Below are 15,414 nucleotides of genomic sequence, written 5' to 3' on the forward strand. Positions count from 1 at the left end.
CAGCTCATTGGTCATAATCAATTCAGCATTAAGAGAATCAGGGGGAGTCTCTCTGAGAAAGAGTAACCCCCCAAACTGCAAACAGGGATAAATCCAGAGCAGGGCAAAGGGTGCCTTGCTCTACCTGAAGCATGGATGCACCCTACCTCCTAACTTTCAGAAAAATAGGCCTATACATTTGCAACAGGGAGGCTCAACGTCAAAATGCAAAGAGTTTGTTCATTTTTACCCTGCCTTTCTCCCCAATGGGAATCCAGTGGAGAGCCACCGTGACTTAGCGGTTAGAAGCAGTGAGCTCTAATCTGGAAAACCAGGTTTCATTCGCCACTCCTCCACATGAAGCCTGCTGGGTGACCTTGGGCCAGACACAGTTCTTTCAGAATTCTCTTAGCCTCATCTACCTCACAAGGTTGTGGGGTGGGGAAGGGAAAAAGAGTTTGTAAGCCACTTCGGGACTCCTTACAGGAGAGAAAGGAGAGACTCCTTACAGGAGAGAAAGGTGGGGTATAAATCCAAATTCTTCTTCTTCTTCAAGTGCGACGAGAACATCGACCAGTGCTTCTTCTCAGCTTCATATTTTGATTGACGAGTAAACTCTACTCCCACCCCTAGCATACACACTCAATTCGGAATTCATGAGCTTTCAGGGTGAGGGTTCCACAAAACAAAATTGTAAACATACGATCCTTTACACCTGGAAGCTGATATAATGGGTAAACTTCCTTTTATGAAGTGTAAAGAACATGAGTTGAGATGGGATGACGGGGAATAAATGCAAACTACTACTACTCTTCTTCATCTTCTTCCTCTCTTCCTCTCTTCCTGCTCCTGCTCCTGCTCCTCCTTCTTTCTTCCCTTTCTAAGCAGTTTACATCATTCTCCTCACCTCCATTTTATCCTAAAAGCACACTGGTTCTCCCCCCCCAAAAAAATAGCACACTCCAGGACTCCAAAAGACCCCTTGCCCTCCCCCCACCCGCAGCAAGCCCTCCAGGTCCCTGCTTGCCCTCATCCCCCACCCTATCTAGACCTGCTGCATTTCTTACCCTACAGTGGGCTTTACTGCTAGTCAACAAATAAACGATTAAAACATTCCTAGTAATATCAATGATGGTGATTTAAACATTTAAACATCTTACCCACACCACAATTCCCAATTCCCACTCTAACTTTACAAGATCTTATGGGTGAGGAAGAGGCGGGGGACACCAGCCCAGGGGTCAGGACGACACTGTGGATTGGCAATGCCAATTAGAAGCCCAGTGGAATAATTCGGTCTTACGGGCCCTGCAAAATTGATTTATATCCTGCAGGGCCCTGATATCTGCCAGGAGGGGATTCCACCAAGTAGGAGTCAGACCTGAAAAGCCCCTGGCTGTGGTGGATGACAGCCAAATGTAGGTGGGGCTGGAGACCACCAGCAAATTAATATTGGAGGATCTGAGAGTCCTCTGCGGGCAATATGCTGAGATGAGAGGTGGGATCCAGCAAGTTCTCACAGGTTCCTGAGAGCAGGTTACTAATTGTTTGTGTGTGCCAAGAGGGGGTTACTAATTGGTGATTTTGCCACGTGATTTTTGCCTTAGTTACGCCCTCCTCTCAGCAGTAGCGCGCAGAACTTGAAGCAGTCTAGCAGGAGGTGCACCGGCGTGCGTGGCAGCCTGTGCCTGCGTGCATTCGTTTCCCACCCAAGGACCGGCGCAGCGGCTGCGTCCTTGCCACAGCCCCGCCCAGGAATGCCCCACCCCCTGAATGACCGGGCACGCCCCCATCGTGCCCCACCCAGCCCCATTGGCGTTACGCCACAGTTTGAATCCCACCACCATGGGAACCTGTTACTAAAATTTTTGGATCCCACCACTGGCTGAGATGCAGTCTCGAAGATACGACTGTCTCAGACTGCTCAAGGCCTTAAAGGTTAGAAGAACCAATACCTTGAAAATGATCCAGAATTCAACTGTCAACTAGTGCAGCCAGTAGAGCACCGATCTACTCACTAGTATCCCGGTGAGTGCTCTCATGGCCATGTTCTAGAGCAGTTGCAGTTTCCAGAGCAGTTTCAAGAGTAGGCCAGCGTAGAGTGTGTTACTGATGCAGATCTCTGAAAATCAGGCATGTAGATCTCTGGAAATCACCTTCACTTCCATGAATCCTCAGTGGAGGCTCCAGGTTCTACCAATTTATCAGCTCAGGGAGGCCCTTCTCAATAACCTCACCCAAGCCTCACCTGCCCCACCTGAGAGATGCCTTTTCACTGCTGCTTCTGATCCTCCTTCAGAGAGCAAACAGCCATTCATTTACACAGGCAAATAGCATGAAAACATTTTTCTCCCTTGACTTTTTTCCACGGCAAACTGCAAATCTGCTCTTGGGGGATCTGGGGCTAAAAATACCTTGAAAAATTCACCTGCAAAACTAATCCTGCACGTTTCCCCTTGGACCAGACTCCATTGGAAATCCAGCATGTTATGTCACTGGGTAATCTAAGAGCAGAGAGCTCTGATTTGGCTTTACTTCCTGAGCACAGAGGACTGCTTTGTTTTGCAAGATTGGCTGGTCAAGGGTGTTACAGGTAAGAGAGGGATTCAAGTGTTTTCCTGCACTTCTAAGAGTGAAGTGAATTGCGTTTCTAGATACAAGGAAAGAATGGTGCGTTTTCCCAGGAGTTGTGGGCTCCTTAACCAACGTTTAGATTCACATAAATTGAGCTTTGGGGGAATTTGCATGGTAGAAGAAGCAGGAAAAGCCCTTCTTACACCTAACGATGGTCTCCTGCAAAAATCGCCACAACCAGGTTTCTTTTGGTCTTAGACAGTGGCCCTGTTGAAAGGGAGGGAGGGAAGGAGGGCAGCGAGAGGAGAGGGGGAACATAGCGAAGTGAGGGACATGAAAAATGGTGGACCAAGCGCAGAAAGAGGTTTGGTTCAGGGGGTCCAAAGTTATAGGCTCCTAAAGGGGGTGCCCCATCCCCCATTGTTTCCAATGGGAGCTAATAGGAGATGGGGGCTACACATTTGAGAGTCCATAACTTTGGACCCCCTGAAACAAACTTTACCAAACCTGGCTGGTATCATCAGGATAGTCTCCTAAAGATGCCCTGAAATTTTGATGCAGCTAGCCTAAAAACTGTGCCCCCTGCAGCTTAAAACTGAAAAAACACTAAAAAATACAACAAACACAAACAAACATTGAGGGTTTTTTTTTGCACCGGGCTCCATTTCCCCTAGCTACGCCTCTGGATAACAGCCAAGCTTTTTGGTGAGAAAGATCTAATCAGTATGATCGCACTGTAAGACGAGCTAGCTTGAAAACGTTTCAGCAAAAAACACCACAGTAAAAGTGTTCCTTAAAACTATTAAGTAAAAAATGGTTGGAAACATTCCTGGCACCAAATGTGGAGGCGGAGGGAGGGAGACAGGGAGAGAGAGAGAGAGAGAGAGAGAGAGAGAGAGAGAGAGAGAGAGAACTCCATGGGAAAAAGTCCCATTTGCAGGGCCGCATTTCTCAGCCCTTCCTGTCCTGCTCTGAAGACCTCAGGCTCTTCTGCCTGCTGGAGTTACTCCTGATTTTCTTAGCAGCCAATGTACAAGCACTGAAATTGGTTTGAGCTCCGTTCTTCTGCACGACTGCCCGCCCTGTGCGTTTTCACTGTTGTGCAGTCAGTTTATTTTCTTCCGCACGTACTTTCAATAACGAGCATTTTCAAGCAAGAGTTATCTCCTCGGTGGTATCATTGGTGACATTACGGCACACATCCCTTTTTTAAAAATAGCAGTAAAACATGGATTTATCATTGGAGCATGATAACAATAAGCTTAGGGGGTTCTCTGAATTACCAGCTTTCATTTTTTTTAAAAAAATAAGTCTCTATCCTCTTCCTTTACAGAATATGCCTTTTTCCTTACATCTCTGACTCAGAAAGAAAAGCTGGAAATCTGAAACAGTAGGGGGTCAGAACTCACAGGAAAGGACCATGTGGAAAAGCCCCTCAATGCCACTGTCCTACATTTAGCACAAAAGCAGATTTCCTTTTTTTAAAAAAAACTACCAATCTGCCTTATTACCACCCTATTTGAAAACTTAAGGTGATGCCCGCACCAATTCCTGAGCAAAACAAACAGTTTAACAGCTAGAAAACTCAGCTAATCAATCTGGTCATTTGGGAAGCTGGGCTCTAAAATTCAACAGTGGGGCGGGGGGGGGGGGATGTTTCCAGCATATTACTCCTAGTAGTGCCTTCATCTAATCCAGGGGTCTTCAAACTATGGCCCTCCAGTTGTTTATGGACTACATTTCCCATCAGCCCCTGCCAGCATGGCCAAGTGGTAGAGCTCATGGGAATTGTAGTCTATGAACATCTGGAGGGCCATAGTTTGAAGAGCCCTGATCTAATCCAAGAGAAAGAAAAGTATGAGAAAAAAAGAGGCCCTATTTTTTCTTGCACAGGTTTTGATCTCTAGCTTTATTTCGAACACATTTTTATCTCGCCTTCTTCCAAACACCCCTGCCCCCATCATTGCCCTCACAATCTATTGCAGGGTTCCCCAACCTTTTTGATCATTCGGCTATACTTGGAATTCCGACAAGGCACAGCAACAACATGGCGGCCGCAAAATGGCTGCCGCAAACGGTGGAGCCAGCTACAAAATGATTGCCACAGCTTTATTTCTGAAGCACAACGTAGATCTTTGTGCTGTGGTAGCAGCGGCTGCCAAAACAACATTTTGAAAAAATCTGCACAGCCAATCAAATCTTCACTAGTCAATCAGAAGCCTAGCTGGGCAACAAGCCCTACCTGGCCCTATTTCCTAAAAACACTTGGCAGGTGCCAGAAAAGATGTCAGTAGGCATTGTGGGCACCACATTAGAAATCACAGACCTACTGCAAAACTATATGCAAGCAGAACACATGCAGAGCTGCACTTTTCATCTTTCAAGTGAAGGACAACAGGTATATTTGGTATATATAATCCTGTCAAGCAGAGTTGTGGGCGAAAATGTGGATTGTGCGGCACATCAAATTAGAATAATTATCTGTCAAAAGACCAGCCATTTTACCTCAGAAGTTCACGAAAACATAAGCAGAACTTTACTTAACCTGAGAGAGAGAGATATACATTATATACACAATATCACAAATAATGGTTATGTGCACAACTCATGGTTTGTTACAGTTTGGTTGCGTTACAATATCTTATAGCCTAGTCAGAGCACATTTCTATATCATTTGCTTTACAACAGTATACAGAGCACAGAGCACATCTTTTCTCTCAGTCAGTCAGTCTGCGAGTGTGTGTGAGGGAACAGAACACTACCAACGGATTTTAACTGTCACCTTTAGAATGTTCGTGCAGCTTCCCAGAATTCCGTGCTGTTCTTGTTGCTGCTGCATGCAAAGCAAGGTTGGAAATTCCAACATCAAGATCAGTATTCTCTTATCCATTGGATTCTCCAGGGTCTCAGACTGAGGACTTCCATGTTACTTTCCACCTGATCCTTTTCACAGGAGTTGCTGGGGATTGAACCTGGAGTCTTTCTGGAGTGATTGCTGTAAGCTGGAGATCAGTTGTCATGCCAGAAGATCTCTAGGCCCCACCTGGATGTTGGCAACCCTAGCTCAGGCCCTTGGTCTTGCAAAGCCAGTCTTGTCTACCTTGACTAACTGCAGCTCTCTGGGTTCTCAGGGGGCAAGTCTTTCACATTACCTAACCAGGGTGGCAGCCTCCAGTTGGTAGCTGAAGCTGAAGATCTCCCACAATTATGGTTGATTCCCCATTTCAAAAATGAAACTAGATACAAACTGGGTAGGTTTGAGCACGTGCCTTTTGAGCACGGTTTCAAGGTCCCCACTGCAGCTTCTGTCCCCAAAGTGGCAGCAATGCAGATCAAATGCGTGGATCAAACAGGCAATCCACTCAGGGGCTACCCTGATTGGTTGCTGCATTGTGCTGGGGTGGGAATTTCTATTTATTTATTTTTATTTTCAAACTGATGGATCCACATCTCTGCGAGCATGCGCAGAACAATCCTATACGGTTGTGGATACGTGGATATGACGTTTAGCGTTTCATTGTATTGCCTTTTACTCAGTGAAACATTCAAAACTGGCCCCGCATTGCCTTGTATCCACGTCAATCTCAGGCATGGGAAATGAAAAAGGGACGCGCGAGCATGCACAGAGCAACTCTACAGAGAAATGGGCAATAAAGGGCAAGCCCCGTTCCCATATTGCTTTGTCCCCTCATATACCTGTGGATGCAATGTTTAACAGGACTTTGTACTGCCTTTTACTTAGTGAAGAATTCAAACTGGTCCCACGTTGTTTCATTTAGACGTGGATCTTTGCTCCGCGAAATTTTCTTAAAAGGGCTGCACGCGCATTGCGCACAGCCCACTGCTTCCTGATTGGACGAAAGGCTACACGTCACTACCAGCGGCGGGAAAAGCGAAACCAGATTCACCCCCCAAATTCCCCATTGCTCCACATTCAGCGCGCGTTTTTTCAAAAGGTCTACTTTCTTCCAGGTTCTGAAATACCGTGCACTGAGTGAGGGGAAGAGCGGCAGAGACGGGGTCAATCCGCTTTTGGCGTTGGTGTAGTGGGGAGTTCTGCTGGAAACCTGGATATTTTCTGTGACGAGCACGCATCTAATTGTGAGTGGGGAATCAACCTATAACTGTTCTCCAGATGACAGAGATCTGCTCTCCTGGAGAACATGGCTGCTTTGAAAGGTTAGAAGTCGATTTATGGCTACCAATCTTGATCCTCCTTGATCTGAGATTGCAAATGCCTTAACAGACCAGGTGATCGGGAGCAACAACCGCAGAAGGCCATTGCGTTCACATCCTACATGTGAGCTTCCAAAGGCACCTGGTGGGCCACTGTGAGTAGCAGAGAGCTGGACTAGATGGACTTTGGTCTGATCCAGCTGGCTTGTTCTTATGTTCTTATGTTCTTATGTTAACTGTATTGCATTATACCATGCTGAGGTCCCTCCCCTCCACAAAAACGACCCACCTCTCAAAAAACTCCAGGTATTCCCCAACCCAGAGCTGGCAACTCTACCTGCTACACTGAGCCAGGGCCCCACTCTTGCCACTGGGCTGACGGCTCTCTCATAGGGTTGCCAGCTTGAGGTGCGGAAATACCTGGAGATTTTGGGGGCTGGAACCTGGTAAGGGCAGGGTTTGGGGAGAGGAAGGACGTCAGTGGAGTAGAATGCCACAGAATCTACCCTCCAAAGCAACCACATTCTCCAATTGGCCATGCTGGCAGGGGCTGATGGGAATTGTAGTCCATGAACATCTGGAGAGCCGCAGGTTGCAGACCCCTGCTCCAGAGGAACTGATCTTTATCATTTGGAGATCAGATGTAATTCTGGGAGATCTCCAGGGCCCACCTGGAGGTTGGCAATGCTATTCTCTCACAAGTGCAGGCTAGGAATCTGTGTCCCCTTCTGTATCAGCAGGCTGATTGCTTCAGGCCCTCACATGCCTGCCCCCCTCCCTCAGCGGAAAGCCTGTAGGTGTGATTGGGTGAAACTCTCCAGGATGTTGATTCCACCAGCCAGCCACGTCGCTGTTTCCTGTTGAGAGGCGCTAAAGCTATATTTGAACAGTTTAAACAAAAACGATTGCTTCTGTGCAGGCAGCGGCTAGCAAGAGCTGAAGGAACAGAGCAAAAGCAGTTGAGCTCCAGCAGCTGCTGAACTGGTTGGAGCCAGGAAAGAAGCCAAAAACAGCCACTCAGCCTCTTTGGCTCAGAAAGCTGCTGGCATCTTGCAGCCAGCAGCTTCTATCTGCCTTGGCTTGCCCCTGTAGCCACAGTGCACAAGTTCAAATGCCCCACCGAAACCTAGGCAACTGGCAGGAGGGAGGGTTTCTTATGGTGTGGGACAGTGGGAGTGGCGCTTTTTGTTGCTATGTGATGATGTCACTTCCGGCTGACCTAGCACTGGCATCACACTGGGACAATGCTCCAGCACTCGCCCAACTCTGGGGTTGCGCCAGAAGTGATGCAATTTCTCAGTGACAAAGGTGGGCTTCTCGAAAGTCTCTTCCCCACTTACCATGAGCTCTATGCCGTCGCCAGCCAATCTCAGCTGCATCATTTCTGGACGCGTGCTCCTAGGAGCTTCCCCACGACTTCGCAGGTTTCCGGCGCATGAGTCATCAAAAGGTGCTTGTTTTGAAGAGTGCGCAGTGAATGATGTGACGCTTGAGGTTCTCACAGCGGCAGCGTCAGGGCGGCTGCATTGTCGCTGCCCCTGTAGTGGAGAGTGCCGGGGGACCCTGCACTACTTGGCTACAGTAGCACGCAGCAGAAGGTAAGTGGGAAAATGCTCACTGTCTCCCCTGTTTGCTGCCCTGCTTCGGCCCGCTGACCAGATGAGTGTCGGTGGGCATTGGCAACAGTTTCCAGGGGTTTGCCCGCCGTTAATAGGCACCTGATAAGCATACTGTAACCATCCATAGAGATTTTAAGCATCAGCATGGCTTGAACTCTCCCACTGTCCACTGAAAAATTCCATTGGACCCAACTGGACCTACATTGGACCCATTGGACCCACACTGCATTTGCATCTCTTTGGTGAAAGTGCTATATCCTTTATGGTGAAAATGAGGATGCTGCAGTGATGAATGACTAAAAGTAGGACTGGAGGGAGCTAGGTTCAAATCCCCCCCCCCTTTTTTTTACCCATGGGATTAACTGGGGGGTGGGTGGGTGAGTGGTGGGATTCAGCCGGTTCGCACCACTTCGGCAGAACCGGCTGTTAAAATGGTGCTTGTAAACAACCAGCTGTTAAATTATTTGAATCCCACCCAGGGGGAGGGGGGCATAGCCTAGTCCCTGGGTTCTACGCTACTACTCTGCTCAATTGAGCATTTCCTAGTGCAAGCAGCTTTCATAGGAGAGATAAATCCACAGTACAAATGGCTATAGACTAATTTTTTAAAAACAGGAATTTTGAGATGCTCACAGATCGTGGCAACAGTTTGTTAATGAGATCTAGCAATTGCCAGTGTTTTTAAAAGCCTGAAAAAGCCATGTGGTATGTGAAGTGGGTAGTCATGGGGAGGCAAAAAAATGCAGAGTGAATTGCTGTGTGGATGCTCCATTACCATTGCAAAGATCTCTGCGTTCCCTATGGCAAGAGATCTATAAGAGCACCATTGTCATGTTACTGCTGATAATTTTACAGGATGTGTGAATGTAGACATCTTGGCTTAACCCTAGTAACCAGCAGGAGATGAGTGGGAACCGTTGGGGCACACAACTCTTGTTCTGAACGTGAGGACACAACTTCCCGCGTGACCCAGAAGTGACATCACTGTACTGGAAGAGATGCTCTAGCCTTCACCCCAAACTCTGTGGTTAAACCATAGAGATTTGAGTGTGCTAGAGCATCACTCCACACAAGCCCCATTTCGCTGGCCAGTTTCCTCCCATCACCCAACTGAGCAGTGGTGGGCAGCAGAGGCAGAGAGCAGGAGATCTCCCACCTTAAGCAGGAACACAGTGAGCCTGTTGGCAATGCCTACTCAGGCTGCAGAGAGAAAGAAACAAAACTGGCATTTGTCAGGGCCAAGTGGGATTTGAGTCACCATCTGCAACTGAATCCTGGTGTCAAAAACAACCACAAAAATAAAGCAGAATTGAGCCATTATAGGTCTTTCTGTAGCATGCATTCTCCACAAGCTTCCACAAATTCAGCTTTCAATTTTCGCGTGGTTTTCCAGACCTTCAACCGCTTTGGGACAGGGATATTTGCTTTGAGGAGCTGGGGCAATGAGAATTTCTCAGGATGAGAAAGAGCGTGAAAAACGACAGGGGTGGGTGGGTGGGGATATGCTAACTCCAGAGGTCGCCCTGTTATCATTTTGGAACCTGGCTGTGTCTCAAGTTCTGCTTTTTTGCCTAAATGGAAAATGAGAGACGGCATGTAGCCCAGCCCCTTTTTGGTTCATTCCTAAAATTCAGTTTGAGGAAGAGGTGACTGTTCTGTCCCGCCACACCAGGGCGGCTTTTGCAAGGACTGAAGTACCACAGAGACAAACCAATTTAGAGCTCCTGACTGAATTCAGAGCCGAACCACTTCCTCCCCTCTTGACAGACTCTGGCCAAACGTCACACGGAGAGCAGGATACCCAAAGTTCTGAGAGAAGACCGGGGGGTCTTTCTTATGACTGCGGATATTTATACTCAGTTGGGCATGTTGCTGTTCTTGAAATATACAGCAACCATTTGCAAATTGGATTGTCTTGTTCCCACAAGACTCAGTGTGTGAATGCTACCTTTGCAAAAAGTTCTGAGGCAACCACGAGGACAGCTTAACCCCACCCCGCCTCCTAAGCACCAATATTTCACAGACCTGTTTGTGAGACTCCTATTTTGTATTCCTGCCTCCTGCTCGCTGTAAAGCCAAGAAGGTGTGTGTTGTAGGGAGGGGGGGGGGGGGTCAGTAGCCTTTGACAATTGAGGAACCAAACTGTGTCAAAATGCAGAGCAAGAAATCAACAAAGAGTCTATTTGCATAACTGAAACTAGACAAGGTTACTGCCTGGCAGGTGGATTAATGATCCTCAGAGTTCCCGCAGGCCAAACACTGAGTGTTGCAAGCCCTTTGTTAGGAAGTGGCACACAAGAGATTTCACAATAAGTCAGAAATATACACAAGAGCACCCCGTGGTACTTTTTAAGTGCACTGGCATAAATCTGGGCTTGATTCCCACTTTGATGCCTGGCAGGGGTTCACCTCTTATCATTTCCCTTTCTCCAAAATACCTGTAAAAAGCTGTTTTAGGTCGATTCCGCACAGTACAAATATCCCAGGTTAGCAAAGGGAAATATCCTGGTTTGGGCAAGAACTATGCATGGCTCCCGTTCCTAAAGCGGGATTATCCCACGATATTTCCCTCATCCCGGGTTTTTCAAAAACTGCCAAAATGTTCATCTTTTCCAAAAAATCCCGCGTTGAACCTGCTTCTGTGGGAAAACCACGGGTGCCCAACTACTTTATTTTTCCTGCCACACTGCCTGTTCTCCCCACCTTACGTCATGTCAGTTTCATTTCTACTGAGCTGTCAACCAGCATGGCTGCCCGCCCTTTCCGAAACATTGCCCATTTTCTGCCCATGGCAGCGACTGAGTGCCATTTCACCCAAGTGTGCACGGCAATGGATTCACAACAATGTTTCAATGCTTCAGCCAAGCAGATCTAGCTGACGATGCCGATGCCACTATGCCCTTTGCGGGTTGCCTTGCCTACCAGTCTCGGAGGCCTTTGACAGCTCTTCTAGGACCCCGGCAAACGAACCTGTGCAGAAAGCATGAGCATTTACCCTGTTCCTTCTCACCAAGCACCGCTCGCTAGCTGAGCTGCAGCCCGGCCAGCCCAGTCCAGCGGCTCCAGGCTCACATTCCCAAAGGGGTCAAGGGGGGGGGGCAGGGAAGTGCCTGCCTGGCAGGATGCGCTCAAACACCCTGCAGTACCTTAACACGTGTGACAGCCCCAAAGACCCAGTATCCATGAAACACCCTACAGCTCTACTCACCAGCATGTCCCCTCCCAATAAAGGGGGCAGCTGAAATTAAATGTGGAGTGGCAGCCCATCCTATCCTAAATGTTCCCCAACCACATTTTCTGCACACAGCAGCAACCGAGTGCCATCTCACCCAAGTGTGCATGGGAATGGATTTGCAACAATGGCCCTATTTCCTTTTCATTACATGTTCTGGGTGCTTGGAGCATGCAGCTAGGCAGATACATACCTTGTTCAAATGTTATTTGGTATGTCACCCGGGGGGGCGTCTCATGCTGTGGTTTCTTGCACACCTTTGAATGTGGATGGGACACAGTGCTCTGCCCAGTATTGGTCAAAAGTGTTTACTTTGTACAGCATGACGTGCTTGCTGTGTTGCTCATTGCACTAGCTCCTTTCCAAAGCTAAAGAAAAGGGGAGGGTGTCTTGCTTGGTTTTCCCGCAGTTGCTGTGGATCCGTGTTGGGATTTTGCAAGTGTCTGTCACAACTCAGTCATAAAAGGGTTAACTGTTTGTATGTAAACAAGTTGCTGAAGTCACTGTTTATGACCTGGGCTGTTGATTCGCTATTGGTAAATCAGGTAGCCATTGCTTACATGTTAGTCAGCACACACATCTGAAGTTATAAAGTTGACTCTGTTTCTTTGTTTGAGCAGACAAGCCACAAGCACCACCACGATAACAAGCATGAGACACCAAGATGTAACCAAACGTACAGTGATGTAGGTGTGTAACAGGAAAGAAAGAATTTCTTATTTTATCTCCATGTAACCCTCCCTTTATAGTTAGTAAACTCAAATATAAAAAGCAACTGAGAATCTGTCTCTTCTTTTGATCAAAAAGTCACAGCAGAATGACTTCCTATGTGTTAGATGTTTAATAGTGCCATGCGCCAGGGGTTCTAGGCCCACTGCTGTCTTCAAGGGCAGCCCTATGTAGATCATACTGCAGTAGTCTTGCCTTCTGGTGCCCATACCCACTACTCAAACTAGCTCACCTTCAACTTCCTCCCCCATCCCCCTACTCCAAACTGGTCAGCTCATTTTTATAATCATTTTGTGAAAGAGACCGAACGTGATCGGACCTGTTTGTTTGAAACATGCCATCGAGAAAGTGTTACGAGGCCACCGAAACAAACACACAGCAGGTGGTGGGAACCCCTTTCAAGTATTTATCAGCTCATGCAGGCCCAGCCCTGATAAAACCTTCAAGAAGAGAGACCTAAGATTTCCTGCATATAAAATATGGGTTCTCCCTGCAGCAGAGCTTGCCTTTTGCAAATTCAGCAGCAGGGAAGGAATTCCAAGAAGCTTCTGGGACCTAGACAGACGCCTTTCCTTCCTTTCGCACAAAGGGAATCAAGAGGTTAAGCATAAAGCATTATTTTAGTATTGCAAGCTCTCCAAAACAGAGGATATCAGAAGCTGGTATACATAGTAAAGGGGACAATTACAGAAGCTAATTAATTTCTAGCAGTGCAATATGTACAGTGAAAATCATAGCATGGCAGAATATCCATGCTGGGAAATGCAAAGTAACAACCAAGCCCTGGGGCTTGTCAACAGACCTTCCCAGACTGCCTTTTCGCTCTCGGGTTTTCCTTCCCGCAACCATTTCTCTGCAATGAAGCCGAGACTCCGGCCTCCTTGGCTTTCTAGGGCTCTCTTGAAGACCTCATTAACATTACACGGAATGGAGGGATGTATGCTGAGAAATGACAAAGGGGCCTCCTGTAACCTACATCAATTGCTCCAATACTGACCAAGTCATTGCCAAGGGGCAGCCGACTGGCATCTTCAGAAAGGCAGGTGCACAGAATTGTTAGGAAAATGTCTGGTGCACATGAAGACCTCATTTTATTCTTTATTCTGCTTTTACACACACACACACACACACACACACACACACACACACACACACATACACACACGGAAATGTGGGAAACGGATAAAACATTTAACAAATTGGCAAGGTGAGCATGTCTTATAACGATCCTTAATTCATTCCTGCTGGGAAGCCTGGAACTTGCAAATCATGCTCCTAATTGCTGTGCATTGCGTGCACTGGGTCACGGAGAATCCCCCTGGGCCAAAATACTATATGTGCTGAATGTGGATGAGGTCTAATTCCCCAACAGAGCTGTTTCTTCTCATGAGGTTTGTATCCTGGTTTTAGGCAAGAAAGATTTTCAGCAAAGCTGCCAACTCCAGCTTGGAAGATTTTCAGAGATCTGGGGGGTTGTGCCTGGGGAGGCCGGAGTTTGTGGAGGGAGATAGTTCAGAGGCGGCATGAGATCATTATAGGTGTTCCAATTCCCCATGACTTTATGGTACTCCCATAGAGTTAGGTTTGTCAAGCCCCACTCCACCACAGTTGCACTAGGATGTCTCCCACCCCCAGGTCCCACTGAGAAGAATAATTTTAAAAACTGATGGTGTTGCATGCTCTGTTATGTCATGTCCATAGAAACCCCAGAGCTGACAAAGGCTGGCTCTACAAATCACAGGAAACTCTATAGTAAAACCATAGAGTTCCCTGTGATTCCTAGAGTTACACTATATCACTTACAACTTTTCCCCTGAGGAGACATAACAGTGGACAGGATGTCACTCTTCCCCCCCACCATGTCCATACCCCCCCCCCCCCGACTTCATAAGAACATAAGGACAAGCCAGCTGGATCAGACCAGAGTCCATCTAGTCCAGTTCTCTGCTACTCGCAGTGGCCCACCAGATGCCATTGGGAGCTCACATGCAGGATGTGAAAGCAATGGCCTTCTGCGGCTGTTGCTCCTGAGCACCTGGTCTGTTAAGGCATTTGCAATCTCAGATCAAAGAGGATCAAGATTGGTAGCCATAAATCGACTTCCCCCATGGCCTGGTAACACCACATATAGTCGACTCTGCAAAGCTGCCATTTTCTCCAGGGGAGCTGATGGATGTAATCTGGAAATCAGCCACAACTCTGGAAGCACTCCAGACACAGAATGGGAAGCCTCATTCTCAGATGATTCACTAGGCATGAAAAGTTCCCTAGTCTGTCTGTCTGTCTGTCTGTCATTTCCTGCCCTATCCTTTTATGCACAACTAAGAAGTGACACAGATCCTGGCATCCATTGCCAGTTTGGTCTGTTGAGAACCAGGGGGAAACCAACAGCAAGTGAGTTTATCCAGGAGCAGCAACCCCAAAATTGCAAACAGGGACATAGCCAGGGTGCACTATGAGTATTTTGCCCCACCTGAAGTATGGATGGGCCCTGCCTCCTAACATTCCAAAAAACCTGGCGTTTATATTTGTGCCATAAAGCCGTACGTCGAAATGCAAACAGTTTGTTTCTAGGAGAAGGATGTTTATCTATTTGCATTTATTTATTGAACACAATTACACTCCGCCTCCCTCCCCCGTGGGGATTCCAAGTGGCTTACATCACTCTCATCTCCTCCATTTTATCCTCACAACAATCGGGAGAGGTAGGTTAGGTTAGACTGAGAGAGTGTGGCTCAAGGTCATCCAGCAAGCTTTCATGGCATGAGTGGGGATTCAAGCCTTGGACTTCCAGATACCAATCCTGCACTCTTATACCACACTGGCTACACCACACAGGCTCTCATTGACTGTTAAAAGCACATGTGGGGGGGGGGGTGACTGGCATAATGCAGGCCAGGACCATCGCAGGTCAGAAAAACAGCAGAGGAGGAAGCCTGAAGCCTGGTCTTCATATGCTCTCACTGACGACTCAAACTGGGCACCAAGTGCCCAGGAAATGAGAAGAAGCCAATCACAAAGGACCATTACACAGGTCACAGGACTTGGTCTGCATCCTCCACAATGTTTGAATCTGATTAGCAGTCGGATGAGAGACCCACCCCC

Source organism: Sphaerodactylus townsendi, linkage group LG06 (assembly GCF_021028975.2).
Source record: "Sphaerodactylus townsendi isolate TG3544 linkage group LG06, MPM_Stown_v2.3, whole genome shotgun sequence".
In the NCBI taxonomy this organism is placed as follows: Eukaryota; Metazoa; Chordata; class Lepidosauria; order Squamata; family Sphaerodactylidae; genus Sphaerodactylus; species Sphaerodactylus townsendi.